At 39.7% G+C, this 17,069-nt stretch overlaps 1 long non-coding RNA gene across 1 annotated transcript in view; it reads left to right on the top strand.

Annotated features, from left to right (window-relative positions):
• Positions 1 to 6,030, top strand: part of LOC131839126 (uncharacterized) — a 185,145-nt gene extending 179,115 nt beyond the window's left edge. Inside the window, exon 3 of the long non-coding RNA XR_009356803.1 lies at positions 5,956 to 6,030. This is a non-coding gene — a long non-coding RNA (uncharacterized LOC131839126). The remainder of the gene's footprint in view (positions 1 to 5,955) is intronic.
• Positions 6,031 to 17,069: the final 11,039 nt, after the last annotated feature.

The following is a 17,069-nucleotide window of genomic DNA, read 5'->3' as shown; positions in this document are numbered from 1 at the left end:
AAGTGGAGGAGTGAGAACAGGGATGTGTCAGAAAGATCCTGCTGGTGATGGCAGAGAGCAGAGATTATGGGCAAGGAAATTGAAAGGAAGGAGACCACCCAGGTAGCTAGTTATGTGTCTCTTTCCCAAAGATTTTGACTGTTGGCAAGTCTTGCGTGGCCTATGGATTTTTACAAGAATTTTGAATTCTATAGACAAATAAATTAGAGACACACTGAGTCAAAGTTAAACATGATTCTTTATGATAGGCATGACAGGTGTTTTCAGCATTAAAGAATTTTATGCCCCTTTAAAAGGGCTGAAAATACAGTGTTCCTCAAACTTATTTGAAAATGAGCCCTTTCATCATAAAACTAACATCCATGGCTATGAATGTTCTAGGGAACACAGGGAAACGTGATCCAGCGCCTGTTAGATCTAATGGCATCTATCCTACCCTGTAGAAATTTAAAATCTGAGATGACATCTAAGTATCAGTAGTCCACAAGGCATTTCACAAAGAGGGATGTTTGTTAGATACAGGAACCAAATAAACACGTGCTCGTGCACACATAGCCCTTTCCATAATTGGAGATACAGCAAATAGCATTAAGTATCAAACTTCCTCTGCCCAGGGGTAAGCTTTCAGTCTTGATCCAAGGTATGAATGACTAGTACAGGAATGGAAAAGGATACAAGGCACTGGTTTGACTGCATTTGGGAGATGTTCTTGAAGAAAGTTCTTGCCCAAACCTAAATGACATGAATACTAATTCTCGTGGCAAGAGATTAGACTGCACGGTGGATGACCTCCTTGCTCAGGGAATTCATGACACTCCAAGAGGTAAAATGAATGGAGGCAGAGCAGAGCAGAGCATGTAAAGTCAGAATCCTGTGACTTTGGCCTGGGGAGTGTTTGATCTGGCAGAAGGCATTTTCCATGAGTAACCCAGTCCTGTATAGCACTTTCGGGATCAAATGGCAGTATAAATTGCATCAGCAGTTAACATCCTAATTCTCTTCCATGACCAATGTGAGGAAAAGTAACTGTTGCAACCCTTCATAGAAAAATACTTTGTGAAGAGTCCTTGGGGGAAAAATATTTCTAATCACAATCCCATGCCAAATATCTCTACAATTTTTTCAACAGTACAGCTAATCCTCTGCGCCGGCAAAAAAATTTTGGCCCACACTGGCAAAGGAGTTCTTAGGTAAAGGAAACACACACAGAGATGTCATGCTATGCTTGACGTTGTGACTGTGGTGACAGGGTTTTCTCCAGCTGTCGGTTTCAGAAGAATTTCATTTTGTTTGATGCTGCACAGCTCCGGGGTGAGAAGTGGCAGCCAAGGGTTTTATCCTTTGTAACATCTTCATTGGTAAGAGCAGTAATAAATTACCTCGAGGAAAGAGGGACTGAGTAAAAGGTAAATGTTGTAAAGGAGGGTCTTTATGGGAATATCTTCTATTACTTCCTCCAGATGGACTTGAATTTTTGAGTGGTAGGAGTTCTGGATGCTGGAAAGGTAGGGAGAAGCTTCCATGTCTTTTCCACATCTTGATCACATGAGACATCCAATCTTCACACACAGTTTCCTCATTCTCTTCTCTGGGCTGGGTCATTACCTGCCTAACAGCTCCCCCAAACAAGTACAAATTGTGTCTCCAGGTCTATACAATGAGAAGGGGACTTCTTTTCAAGGGCCATGGAGAAATTCTTCACGCCAAAGAGAGTCTCTTTCACAAATTAATAACAAGATTTCTCAACACTCAACAGGATACTAGTTCTGTGGTATGATAATATACATTGTGAAAAACTTAAAGGTTTCTTGATCAAATCTTAGTTTGGAGAATAGCAGTTTATGTAAAATTAATCAGGTTACCTTTTTTTTGTTTTGTTTCTGGAGCCTTATTAAGATGATGTATATTTTGAAATTTCAAAGAAAAATGAAAATAGAGAGTTTCCTGAGTTTATTTCATCCAAGAAGTTTTTGCTATGGACCTAGATAGTTTCATGAAACATAGATTTTTGGAAAAAGCTAATGGAATCAGTTAAGCCTCAGTTTTCATGTCTGAGGAGCAAATACCAACCAAAAATGAAAAGTGTTCACGAGAGGCCCAGTAAACTGGCACTCTGATCAGAGTCTACATTCTTGGTGAGGAGATTAAACCTAATTATGTTTTAGCAGAAAGATAATTTAATTCTTGGGACTATGAAGAACCTAGCAGTAAAGGTTGCTCACTGACCCGTGGTGGAGATGGGCTGTGGGATTTGTGCAATTCCTGCCTCACTGTGGGAATTCTCCTTTCTCTCCTCGTTAAGAAAGGCAGTGCAAACGGGAAAGAGTGGTGTGATTTCAGGGATAGAACTTATAATCATCTGTAAAACATGAAACAGTTATTCAAAAAGGTTGTACTTTGCTGTAGAAAGACACCCTACAATTGAGCATCATACTCCAAAATGGCCCTGTCAGTGGTCCAGAGGCTCCTGGAGTGGATTTGCAGCTGATGAGTGTGTGATGCAGGTGAGCACATGTGCCAGAGCTCTAGACTGGAGAGCTGGGAGGAGAGTCCAGAGAAGGAAGAGAATGCATACTTCTTCAAAGTCTTCAGAGCTAGTGAGAATCTCAGAGACTGCAGTTCTTTCAAAGCTCCCTTTGTCTCATTTTATGGGTTCTTGGTTTTCAAATTATCACAAACTATGGACACTGGGATTTGGTCTTGTGGATTTTTGCCTTGTGCAATAGAGAAGTCTTTACCTGATATCTCAGATTTATTGCATTTGGAAAAATGTGACAAGCAGTTAAATGTCCTTTTGGGTACAAGATCAACCAGGACTAATGTTGAAAATATAAAACGAATGTGATAGACAGCTTCACATAGTGATTAAGAATATGTATTCTAGGGGCGCCTGGGTGGCTCAGTGGGTTAAGCCTCTGTCTTCGGCTCAAGTCATGATCTCAGGGTCCTGGGATCGACCCCCACATCAAGCTCTCTGCTCAGTGGACAGCCTGCTTTCCCCTTTCTCTCTCTGCCTGCCTTTCTGCCTACTTGTGATCTCTGTCAAATAAATAAATAAAATCTTTTTTTAAAAAAAAAAAAAAGGGAATATGTATTCTAGAAGTGTCTGGCTGGCTCAATTGATAGAGCACAGGACTCTTGACCTTGGGGCTCTAAGTTCGAATCCCACATTGGGTATAGAGATTACCTAAACATAAAAGCTTTAAAAAGAGAGAGAGAAATGTATTCCAGAGCCAACCTGTTTGAGTTTGACTTAAGTTCTGTGCCCTTGGGGCAAGTTGTTACCTGCTCTATGCTTCAGCTTCCTTGTCACTAAAATGGGAATGATAATAGTACCCACCTCAGGATGCTCAGCTTGTCATAGATGAAATGAATTCATATTTCAAAGGCTCTTAGAACAGTATTTGATATTTAGTAAATTTTTATTACATTTAAAAATATTTTTAAATGTGCTTTTTATTTTCTCTCTTATACATCATGATACTCAAGTCATTTTTGTCTTGCCCCGTATATGTCTCTCAGGCTCCTTTCATCTTCTTCATAAAAACAAAATTGCTTTCTTTCCACAATTGCAAGCTTAATAGGGAAGACACATCTCAGTGTGTCCTCAGAGCTAGGTCTATGTGACTGTGTGGGGGAAGAGTTCTCCCCCACCCCAACTTGTAGCTAACAGGAGGTCATGAGTGAGAAGTGACACTTTTCTTGTTAAATAGTCAGCATGTAGGGTGTTGCTGTTTTGGCAGAGAATGTTATTATTTACCTAATAAATACAAACCAAGATTGATTAGATTCCCTAGCTCACACTAACCAAAACCCAGGAGGGACTGTGATAGCTTGCAAAATGCGGGTTTATTCATTCATATTGACAAGTGTATCTGTCAGACAGATGAGGAAGGCTCCCATTGGTGTGATCCAGGCCTTCTGTCCTTGTCAGACTCCCTGGGAGCCAAACTTAATCCACAGTCACATTACCTGCTCATCGCCAGCGATCTCTGCTGAAGGACTGGAAACACATGGCATTCATACAGAATACATTCTTCATCTGTCTGGGGGTCAGGGAGGAACGAGAACATCACTTGGCAAGAATGAATGCAGCTCAAGAGCAATGAGATGCAACAAGGTTTAATGGCAAAGAGCTAGGGTATTCAGAACCAACCGTCTCTTAAGATGGCTTTTCTCATGTGTCTGCAAAGATTCCAAGCCTGTTAACTAAGATCCCCTATTACACACTTCTTAGATCAGCCCCACCAATTATTGTTTCTCCTTTTCATGCTTTCATAGATGCTTCTTTTCCATCTCCATCCCCACTGGAAGGTCACATTCTCTCACCAGCCATGTCTGCTTGTGTAATCAGGGTATCATTTTGTGTTCTCTCACTGTGTGTTCATTTAAAGTTCCCTTGATGACAGTTCGGGAGGGGAGTTGGAGAAACCTTTCTAAGGCTTCCAAGGATGACCTGAAGCTGGCACCATCTTAGTACTGGGATATAGAGAGAAGAATAAAGTAGGCACTGCCTTCTAGGGACTAGCAGCCCAGTAAGGGACACAGACAGGTAAGCACATAATACCGAGGCTACACCATGGTGTAAGTACAACCATAAGAAACAGCTATAAGCATGCAGGAAAGCATGATTAACTCTTCTTTGCCCATGGGCATAAGAGGAAATGAGGGAAGGTTTCCTGTAGGAGATGATTATTGAGCTGGAATAGTGATAGAGGTGTTCCAGAGAGAGGAAATACCATAACTAAGGAAAAAGACAGAACGTGGTGTGAGGTGTCCAGGAAACTATAATGAGTTAGTTTCTTTGTGGGGTGAGGGTTTAGGGGGCGTATGAGAGGAAGGAGTGAAGCAGTCCTGAGGAGGAGGTGGACATTCATTTTTGCCATGAGAGGCCTTTAAGTAAGGCCTGTTGTGACAAAGTACCACGAACTAGATGGCTCACCAGAAGTTTATTATCTCACACCTCTGGAGGCTAGAAGTCTAGGAACAAGGTGTCAACAGAGTTGGTTACTTCTGAGAATCACGAGCAATTGTCTCTTCCAGGTCTCTCTCCTTGTGTCTGCGGCAACTTCCTTGGCTTATGGAAACATCACCCTCATCTCTCCCTTCATCTTCACGTCATGTTCACATTCTCCCTGTTTGTGTCTTTGTCCACTTTTCTTCTGTGACACCAAATTCAGTCCTTTTGAATTAGGGCCTACATTATATCCTCACTTTAACTTCGTTATCTCTGTAAAGGCCTAATCTCCAAATAAGGCCACATTCTGAGGTACTGAGGGTTAGACATTCTACGGAGGGATTTTGGAGGAAGACACAGTTCAACCCATAACAATCTGTGTTTAAAAGACAATTAAAGAAAACTATAGGAGGATCAACCAGGAAAGCAGGAAGAGAATACAGTGTCTGAGGAGAGCAGGAGGTAGGGGCATGGCTGATGGCTCCTTGAGGGCAAGTGAGTGGAGGCACCAAATCCCAGCTCTGTCTTTTGCACACTATTCATGTGCTTCTCATGTTTCTCATTGCAAGATATGGGTAATATTTCTTCCCCACAAGGTAGCTCTAAGGATTAAATATGATTATATGCATAAGCTCCAAGCACATAATGAGCGTACGTACATGCATACGTAAATAGTAGTGTAAAAAGTCACACCATCGTGACATCTTTAATATGCACAGGCTATAGAATGCCAAAGGGGTCCTAAACTGTTAACCATTTGCTCCCCAGATATACTACATCATTTAAAGACTGACACCTTGGGGGCTGCTCTTGTCTCCCTCTATATGTAGAGCTCGTTAAATTCCATATTTGCTTCATGTGACCGAAAACCTGTGGGAATATACAAGTACAAAGAGTGTGAATTATGGCTGTGAAACAGGATTTTAAAATATTCTCCTCTTATACTTTCTGTGGAAATTAAACACCTGATTTGACACCTCGTGAATTTTTCTCTCCAGGTTGTTTGGTTTGGATGTCACATGGTGACTGACCAGCCCAGGGGAGCCAACAAAAAACTGCCTTGCTCTGTGCATCTAGTGGATGGCATCTCCAAGAGGTAAGTTCCCATTCCTTGATCATTCCTACCACTGAAGAGATACCACGATCCTTCATTAAGCAAAGTGTCACCTTTTTTTTTCTCTGATATAGTTGAGTTTAGATGTAAGTGAGTTTAGATGCTGCAAAAACTCTCTTGAGAGACTGTATTTTCTATATTCGTGGCACATTCAGATGATGCTTCAAAGGAACATCTGCATCATGACTGAGTGTGTTAAATCAACCTAGGCCTGTGTCTAGCTCTCAAAGTCTCCTGCTAGGCCTCCCTTGCACTACTGATATTTTGCTGGTATGGTTAAGAAGTCATGAAAAGGAGACTGATTCTCTGGTGAAATTCACTTGGGCCTTATTTCTGAAAGATGCAAATATTCTGATTATGTCTATTGTCTAAATATTTGTGAGATATGACACTCCATATAATTTTTTTTTCTTTTGAAACAACTTCACCATATTTTATGTCAGTCCTTATCCTTTATGTTGGGAGAGTAGAACCACCCTTTTGTTTGCTCATCCTTAACGACTCCAGGCATATCGACAAGCAGCTTGTTTGGAACAAAAGAAAAATTCCCAGATGGTGCCAGTCATCCTCAGCTACCCCCATCACTGCTGCTATTTGTAATAGGCTGGAGAAGACCAAGATGCCTGGAGAAAATCTTTCATGTTAGTTTCTTTAGCTCTGGGCTTCTGAGTCATGGAACATCAGGCCAAAGAAATGCATCAGTCAGCATTGATCTGTTTCTTCTATCTCTCACTCTGTTTTTCTCCCTCCACTCCTTCTCAGTGAGACCCTCATCCTCCCATATGGATTCTTGTAATGGCCTTGGAAGGATCTCTCCTCCATGTCAACATCGTTGTTAACTTAAACTCTTAAGGCCCACCACTTCCCTGGGATTCTTGACCTTCACTGTTCTCCACTGCCCTCAGAATAAAGTCCACACAGCCTTACATCTCTCTCAGGGTCTTCACATCTGTCCTCAAACTATAATTTCACACTCTTGTTCCTTGACAGTCTTCATATAATATTTGCTTTAGCTAGACAGAATTGCTTTCGCATAGACATATGTACCATGGTGGGTGCTTGACTCATTCTCTCCCCTCTGAGTGGAATGCAGGACCCTATCGCTCTCAGGGCTTGACCTACTTCCTCCATAAAGGTTTTCCTGAGGACTTTACTCAGAAGTGTTGCCCCCTGTTAATTCTTGTAGCCCCATCTCTCTGTCTTTCCGAGGGCTTATATTGCTTTCTCCGTGATACCATGTTTATTTGTGTATCTGCTCAGCTCCTCTCTAGATTGTGAACTTCATGAAAATACGAGACGTGTCTCACTGATGCCCCCGAAGTATCTGACACAGCTTCTGACATGCACAGCAAGCAGCTTATGAATGTCTGGGAGCCGGGCAATGGGACAGATGTGGGGTCAAGGAAGACTTACAAGAGGTTCTTCCAGCATCTAGCAAATTTTTACATATTGTGGCTGCTGAGTTTTCTCAGCTGAAATTAATATGGAAACAGGAGTTTAGAGGGCAAATTACTTTCATATGAATTCAGACTTGCAGCTAATAAATGAAGTGAAAACCTCAAAAATCTTCATTGCGTATTGTCTAGCCGGGTACAACTTCAACCACACTTTTATAAGCAACACTTCTATGCAGATCTCCCAGATAATTTACCCCCTCCCCCTGTGACAGCCGTCTTTTGCTTTCTCTCATATATTCTTAGTACAGTCCCCATGGTAATAAAACTTTACTCAGAAAGCAAGAAGAGTGTGTGAAGGGGGGAGGGAGGTGAGCAGTATTTTTCCGTCGGACTTGTCCTACTGTTGCTTCAAGTTCATTACTTGCATTTACCTTTGTTTTGATAAACAAATTGTTATCAACTACTTTGTTTTCTGGAAGCTCCGCTGAAATGCATTTTACAGTAGCTCATAGCTCTCAGTGTTCTCATTTTCAAAAATCGACTCTTATTTGGAACTTCATGATTCTTTCCATGGAAGGCAGAGAGGCCTCATTTAGTTGGTATTCCCTTCTGTGAACAGCTAGGTTTCCAAGGAGAGAGTTGGCTAACAAGAGCAGCAAATCAAAGCAAGCACCCTGGGTTCTGTGTTTTGCACACATGTCTCTGTGTATGGGTACACCTGTGTATGCGTGTGCATATACATATGTGTACACACACATGCGTGTGTGTGTATGTGTGTGTGTGTGTATAAAAGAAAGAGAAAAACTGAGAGAAAAGGAAAACAAAGGGCTTTGGGGCATCCTTTAAATTGGACCATATCATGCTCGCTTCAGCAGCACATATACTAAATTGGACCATATCCACCATTGTGCTGCTTAACTTTAGAATCCATGAGGGGAAGGCACTAGGTGGGGGTTATTTTAACCTGGTGGTGAGCTCTGAGGCATGAACACAGTGAAGGAGCGAGAAAACGGTTGGAGATGCTTGTGATGGGTTGACAGTCTGAGGCACCCACACCCACTCCTATGCCAGGTGTCCCCAGCTACACGTCTGCTGCCGCAGTAGCCCTGGAGCTGGGGTAACAGCAGAAAGGGCATTTGTGAAGCTGCTAAATGCCCGTTCCTTTGCCAGTTGGTAGCATGTGTGTCCTGCGTGTTGCATGAAAGAATTAACATTGTCCACAGTTTAGTGGATTTGCAAAGGATTTTATCGCGTGTGCTCACCTAAATGTTGAATATACCACTGTTGCAAAGTTTATGAAACACTAAATCCATTTCATTTCAAATGACTTGAAGCAATTTTTTTTGTTTGCTTGTTTTTTATGAAGTTTTATAACTCAAGTCTTGAGAAACATCTCTAAGATTAATTGGTAGCAGTGATAGAGGTGTGAGTGTGGCATTTTGTCTAAGTTATTTACAAAAGAGGGTTTTGTACATTTTTAAAACCATGATAGCTAAAACTAAGCTAATGGTGTTAGCTTAAAATTAGAAGCCTGGAGTTAAAGATGCATTTGGGAAAGACAAAGCTTATCATTCACATATCTGCAGTCTCAAGCACCTAGATGCCAACATTTTAAAATATAAGAATAGAGTGGTACAAAGTGATTCTTTCCTTTAGATGTCATTTTCTCCAAAAAAGATTTGTAATGAAGGTAATAACTTGTTTTTTTTAATAAGCCCTTAAAAGATATGTTTTTTTAAAAAAAATCATATTTTTACAATTGCTCTAGCATTTCAGAATTATTGCATATCAGATATCTCATTTTATTCTTGCAAAATTGTCTAGGACAGATTTTCTTATTCCCATTTGACATCAAGGAAACAGATGCCAGATAATAAGATAGGGCTAGATTATAGATGTTTTGATTCCCCATTTTTGTGTTATTTTTGCTAGCTCAGAAAAGAAAGGAAAAAGAAATGGTAATAGCTGAAAAGTCCTGGCAGAGGTCCACATTTTCCAAATGTAGATATGATGCTACTAGTTCTAATGGATAGCTTAGGGGTTCAAGTTCAAATTCTTTCTCTTTATTTAGATCATTTTCTGGTGATAGTTTTGGTAGTCTAACATAGTGATAAATGAATTCTTAAAATTTAAAATTCCTTTAATAAAACAGAAAAAGAAATTGTTTTAACAAATAAACTTTTATATAAATAAATCCCAGCTATACTTTAGAACTTTCTGGATAATACTAATTGATAATAATAAGCTATTATCAATCATAGCTTAATTTAGCCCTCAGATTTTCTCCAGATTTTTATTAGAATTTCCCCTCTTAGTCAATTTTTTAAAGATATATTTATTTATTAGAGAGAGAGAGAGTGAGAACATGCAAGTGACGAGAGGGACAGAGGGAAAAAGAGAAAGGATCTCAAGCAGATTCTGTGCTGAGCAAGGAACTGGACATAGAGCCAGATTTCAGGGCCCTGAGATTATGACCTGAGTTGAAATCAAGTGTTAGACACCTAACTGACCGAGCCAGCCAGGTGCACCCTTTTAGTCCATTATATTGATTCAAATGGAGCATTCTGCTTCCTAGGGTAGCCTGAGTCTCTTATACTTGAGGTTACTTTAGCTTTAAGATTCTTCTTAAGATATATCAATGTGTTAGATTGGCAAAACTCTGAAGTGGTAAGTTTACGAGTCTGTTTGTTTTCTTTTTTGTTGCTAACTTGGATTTCCTCGTTATTATTATTATTTTTTTTACAATGGGAACATATTGTACTTTTATAACAGAAAGATATTTTTAATACCATTTTAGATAAATGAAATTATAAATGGGAAAAAGTAAGGGAGGAAAAAAAGAAGATGGGCAAGAGAGACCAAAAAAAGAAGGAAAGATAGGAAGGAAAAAAGGAAAGAGGGAAGGAAAGAAAGAAGAAAGGGAGGAAGGAAGAGAGAGAAAGAAAGAAGAAAAGAAAACAAAACAAAACAAGAAAGACTCAAGCCCAGGTTTTAAGTAGTACATTGTTGGGTGGCTATGATTATTTCCTTAAGGTCGAAGGGCCAGACCACACCCTTGTCTGAAAGTCATGTTCCATAAAGGAACACATGCTCCCACTGTCAGCCATCTTGGAAAGAAGCTAATTCTGGATCTGAACATGGGGTTAAGGTGCGCCTAAACTGTAAGATGCGGAAATGCTTAGGGAGTTCTGATGGCTGATGTTTGAAATAGTCCCTACCACAGAAGGAAAGAGAATGGCTGTGAATTGGTCTCTGTAGAGTCACCACATCTAGTAGCAGCTGAAGGCTGGAATATGCAGAAGCCCCCACTGGGCTAGATTGAGGATATATTTGCTACAGACTGGTGTCCCTGAAGAGCAGTGATGTCACAAGGATGGTGGGCTTTGAGACACAGTGAAGTGGCAAGGTGGGAGCCAGCATGGAGACACTGAATGGGGTGGAAGCTGGCCTGTTCCTAAAACTTGCCAGGAAAACCTGCCAGGAGACCCCTGAAGACAGCTAGTTTTTGGGTCTTAAGCTGGTGGGGGTGAGGATGAGGGCTCACATTCTGACCAGTTAGATATAAATTTTGTCGAAAACAGTTAGAAAACATTTTGTCGTGCTTCAGACATGTGCCATTTGGGACATTGGGTTTGGGGAGAGTAGATGTGGATGAAAGGAAATACGTCAAGATGTGGAATGGAAATACATTTAAGTTGTTGAATGATGAGTAATTTCTTTTTTCTTTTTTTCTGTAATTTCCAAGTCATGTATAATTTCTTCCACAATTAAAATAGCAGCATGTTATAAAAGTTATCTGTTATGTTTTGTCTTGGCCCCCTAGGCACTGTTCGATCTCGGTGACATTGCGGCCTCTCCTAAGTCTTATGGTACATGGAATCATTCCTATTATTCCATTCTGTGAATCATTCCTTTGCCTGCTCTCAGGTTCCTGCTTCTAACCTGATACCCAGCAAGCTTCAGAGCCTTCAGAGCCCCCCTTTTTCCCTTCTAAACAGAACACAGGAAGATTGAAGTATCATATTTATTTACTCAGAAGAGGCAAAGATGATTGTTATTTTGTATGACAATCAGAAAGTAACTATTGACTGTGCCTTCAAAAGATCTTGACAAAACTTACCCAACGTATTTTCAGGATTCAGTAAATATTTGTTGAATAAACAGGGTAATCAATCAATATATTAATTAATTCTTTAATTCTCTCTACATGGAAGATATTTACTTAGATTTGAATATTGATTTCTTAGTAGTAACTATTCATTCTTAATAATTTTCAGTACTGTGGATAGAGGCTCACCAAAAAAGTTTCCTGAAAGACGTGTTAAATTACAGATTTAGGCTTTCCAATATGGTAGCCAGTGGTACATTAAAATGTGGATAGAATGCATTAAGATGTTGTAAAAGTAAAGTAAAACTCTAGGTTTTGAGTGACTTTATTAAGAACAATTTTGATTTTAGTTACATATTGAATATATTATTAAAATTAGCTTCACTGGCTTCTTTTTATTTTTTTAAATATGGCTGCTAGAAAATTTTAAATTACATAACATGGTTCATAACATTCTGTTGGCTATCATTATTTATCACGCAAACATCTTTAAAGGGAGGAGGATTTACCACACAGTTTTAATGTGATTCTATTGTACTGAACACCTTTCTCATTCTTCTGATATAGGTTCTACTGTAAACACTTGTTTCCTTTTTTTTTTCTTTCCTGGTAATGTAATTATAACTTGACAGAAAGAAGTAAGAAGGCCAGGCATCAATTCCATATATATTGACTATAGAATGTGAAATATGGTAGAAGTTCAGGTACTAAAAATAAAAGAATTTTGTTTAAGAAGCCTGACTGGAGGGGACCAGAGAACACCAAGTATGTGAATGGTCCTGAGCCTCTGAACATATCTCCAGAGGGAAGGGATTGTTATTAAGGAAGATTATTGTAAGATGGTGTCATGGAGTATTGTCTTTTCAGATGTGAATTCACCATTTGGAGTATGAATATCCTACAGATCTCAATTCAAGTAAGATGGACTGTCTGTAGTTGAGATACTTTTCAGAAATCCCAATCTTAACCTACTGTCAAAACCTTGATTAAAAAATGAATGGTATTTGCAAACCATCAAAGAAAATACTACTTGTCCATCTGAATAACATTCTGATCAACAACTATAAAACATTTGGATCACATAAACCACTGCCCTGTCCAAATGTTCTCACTTAACCACAGTTACAGACCATGATACTGGTTTTTTTAAATCAAGACTTGACATAAGAAATGGACATCCGAAACACACATGAAATGTTTTTGCAAAACAGATATTGTCCATCTCAGAGTCTCTGCAGTAAGGATCCATATGAATAATTTCCTCCTTGATTTTAAAACCTATAAAAAAGTTGTTCTCACCTCAAAAACTCATCTTTCCTTCTATTAGATAAAGAGGTCCCGTGACACTGCTTTTTTACCTTGGGTAATCGTAAGCTCAGAATCAATTAGTACTTCATTGTGGTAATAGGTTAATTCTGGTTCTTGATAAAATTATCTTTCTCTAGCTTCTTCTCACTCTTTTTTTTTAATTTGAAATATGCTGGGTACATAATTATAGTGGTGGTTTTTACAGGGTGGAAGTATGTGTTCAGCTACCCTGGCATGGGAAGTAATCGCTTATCCTCTACCCCTAACCCAACCACATGTGATCCCGGGGAAAGCTTTCACTCTGTCCTCAGTTGGGGTTTTGCCATGTTTTGATTTTTTCTGATGGAATATGTAGGGGGACATCAGAAGCCAGACTGAATAAAGATATAACATATTAAGAGGAGTCTGAAGAAAAAAAAAAAAAAAACTTTCTCTAGACTAGTGAAACAAAGGAGGATTATCAAGTAAGAAAAGTGACAGTTATAAAATCTTGAGTTAAAGGCTCAGTTGTATAGTGGAGTTGCATCCTACTATTTTATATGAATCCTTTCCAATCTACAACACCCTGTGCGATTGATTTTTAACCTACCTCTCCAGCATTATCCTGTCTCCCTTTGCTTATTTGCTGCTACAGACGTACTGCCTTTTATGTTCCTCAACTCTGCCAACCTCATCCCTGCCTCAGGGCCTTTGCACTAGCCATGCCTTCTACCTGAAACACTCTCACCACATCTTCATAAGTCTATTTGTTATTATTCAAGTTTCAGCTCAAACAACACTTAATGAGAGAGACCTTTTGAAGAAGACTGTTGGAAGAAGCCCTTGTACCTTTAATCCCTCTCTATCACATCACCTCATTTATTCATTGTCCTCCTCACTACCTAAAATCACACTTGATCATGTCCCCCCTTTATAATGAAAGCTACCTGAGATTAGAGATGTTGTTTGTCTTGTTCACATCTCTACCTCAGCACTAGGAGTGCTAGGCATATAGAAGATATGTTTGTTTACTCATGCATTAGTGTCTTGGGTCTGGTCCGCCATGAGGCAGACATTCAAATGGATCGCTTATTGACAGGAGCCTTTGGGATTAACACCTGTGAGCAGGGATGGATGTAGGTTTAGAGATGGGGCAGAGCTGGCCTGTGCTCTAGTCACAGCAAAACTTCAGTCAATCCCAGAGGAAACTGGAGTCCGGATAGCCCTTCATGGTCATCCCACCTTCAGGTAAGAGTGCTGGTTCTCTCTACCTCTGGAAAGAGGACAAAACCTTGGGCCACTCAGCTGTCCTCAAGGCAATTTCTGGAATAAGACCCATCTGTGAGCTCTACCCCCAGCACTTGGTCCTAAAGGGAGGTGGGGACCCCGTCACTTACTATCCCTCATACCTTCTGCGAGTGAAGAATGGTTCTAGATGCTGGTGACACAGCAGTGAACTGAGGAAACATAGATCCTTGGTCTCACATGGCTTAATGTTAGTAGATGGATGACTTGGTCAGTCTGTCACCTGTGTCTGCTTTGTGTCCTCACACTGACAACACACTTTTAGAATTGTAAATCATTGAAAGACCTTGGTTCTTCAGGGGCATAATAAAGAAGGAGAACCCCTGAGTCCTTTTTTTTTTTTTTTTTAATAAATTAATGAGTTTTGTTTTGTTTTTTTTTTTTGCCTACTTTATAAACATATATTTTTATCCCCAGTCCTTTGATGGAAACTAGCAAAAACCAATATCCCTAGAATAGCAAGAGCGGCGTTAAGAGATGCTCTCCCAACATCTGTTCCTCCAGCTTCTCTTTCATTGTCTCCTTGTTGCAGAGGGAGGTCCTAGAGATCCCAGGGCTTCACACTATCTCCATACACAAAACCTACCTTTTTTAAAATCCATATTTTCTCTTTTCATCTGTCCTTTACCCAAACTTTTGATTTATGTATTTTTCTGTCTACCTACATACAATATACATATTTTCAGACGTTCTGGGCTTTTTGATGTTCTTTCCTTTCTTTTCGTTTTTTCTTTCTTTCTTTCTTTCTCTCTCTCTCTTTCTCTCTTTCTTTCTTTCTTCCTTTATTAACAAATAATGTATTATTTTTTTCAGGGGTACAGGTCTGTGAATCATCAGTCTTACACAATTACACAATAGCACATACCCTTCCCAATGTCCATCACCCAGCTACCCTATCCCTCCCACCCCTTTGGGAGGGTATGTGCTATGGTGAGTGCTGTGAATTATGTAAGACTGATGATTCACAAACCTGTGCCCCTGAAACAAATAATACATTATATGTTAATAAATGCTTAAGTTCTCCCTTTTTCTGAGAAACTCGTTTTAAAACTTATATGCCACAGAACACTAGTTCTAAGAGATGCCATGGGGAAAAAGAAGGAGGAATCTTAGGTCCCACATGTCTACTTCTTGGAGAATCACAGCCTACATCAGGCTCTGGAAAGTCCTGCAGAAAAGAAGTGTTTTATTTTGGACTACTTTTTCTCAAACTTATTTTACCACAGTGCTTACCCCCATAACTTTTTGTTGGTTTTGGCGGGGGTAGTGTTCATTTTGTAGCACATCTGTTAATATCCCTACAACAGTGAGAGCATCATTGAGACATGCTCTCCCCACATCTTTCCCTCCAGCTCCTCTTCCAGTGTCTTCCCATCATATCACACAGTCTCCCTTCTTAGCCTCTGCCACTCCCAACTGACATGTCATCACGCTACAGGAAGGAATCTTATTCTTAAGATATAGTTTCCCCATAACGCATGGGAATAGGGAATAGAATGAGCTTATCAGGGGCTGAAGGGTAGGAGAATGGGGAGATACTGGTCAAAAGGTTCAAACTTTTAAGTGTAAGATGAATACTTCTGGGAATCTAATCTACAGCATGCTATTATGACCAATACTGTATTATATACTTGAAAATTGTCAAGAGGGAAATCTTTAACATTATTGCTATAAAAATGGCAATTACAGGGGCGCCTGGGTGGCTCAGTGGGTTAAGTCGCTGCCTTCGGCTCAGGTCATGATCTCAGGGTCCTGGGATCGAGTCCCGCATCAGGCTCTCTGCTCAGCAGGGAGCCTGCTTCCCCCTCTCGAGCCTGCTTCCCCCTCTCTCTCTCTCTGCCTCTCCATCTACTTGTGATTTCTCTCTGTCAAATAAATAAAATCCTTAAAAAAAAATGGCAATTACATGAGGAGATGGAAGTATTAACTAACTCTATGGTGAGCAACATTTCATTATATATATATATATATTATATATATATATAATATATATATATATATATAATTATCACGTTGCACACCTTAAACTTACATATGTCATATATTAATAATATCTCAGTAAAGCTGGAGGAAAAAGATACAGTTTATTCAGTTGCTTTCCTTGTTCATGAGGCTCTGTGTTGCCTGACCCATCACATATAAATATTCCAAACTTTGGATCAATCTCTGTAGCCTTCACTGATATTCCAATCTTTGGATCAATCTCTGTAGCCTTCACTATTATTATTCATATCTGTCATTCCAATCTGTGTGTTGTTTGTCCCAGCACATAGTTGACTCATTTCTTTCTTTGCATATATTATGTCTCCCACCTCTCTGTGACAGATTATGCCTTACTTCCCTTAAGGTTCATTTAAAAAATTCACCTCCTGCAGAATCTTTTTTCTGTCCTAGCACAATTCTATTTTATCTCTTTAATGCATCAACACTTATGTAATCCTAGGCAAGAGGGTTTGGGAATACTGGGAGACAAAACTGTATGGGAAGAGTGTCTGGCACATGGCATGTGCTATTTTTAAGCCCCTTCTATGTAAATGACTAATACTAAATATTATGCATTTTAGCAACAACAACAAAATGATACCTGCATTCTTTGCCATTAATAAACCCAATTCATGTTGTCCTAAAGTTAGAAGGGGAAAAAGAGATTAACTGGTCCCATCATTTCATTTTCAGGGTGAGCTAACGGAAATGTGATGACATTAACTTAATTGTCTAAGGTCACATTAGTGGCTGAGCTGGAACAAAAGTACAGACTGCTTGATTCTTAACCCAGTGCATTTTTCACTTCCCCAGGCTAGCTGTCTCAGTCACCAGTTGTCCATGTGAACAAATTGCCACCCACACCATTGCATGAGATTTGCCAGATGATAAGAACTTGAGGTTTTCATAAAAGGGTGG

The sequence above is a fragment of the Mustela lutreola genome, chromosome 8 (genome assembly GCF_030435805.1).
Source record: "Mustela lutreola isolate mMusLut2 chromosome 8, mMusLut2.pri, whole genome shotgun sequence".
Classification (NCBI taxonomy): Eukaryota; Metazoa; Chordata; class Mammalia; order Carnivora; family Mustelidae; genus Mustela; species Mustela lutreola.
This window is presented reverse-complemented; position numbering and strand designations above follow the sequence as displayed.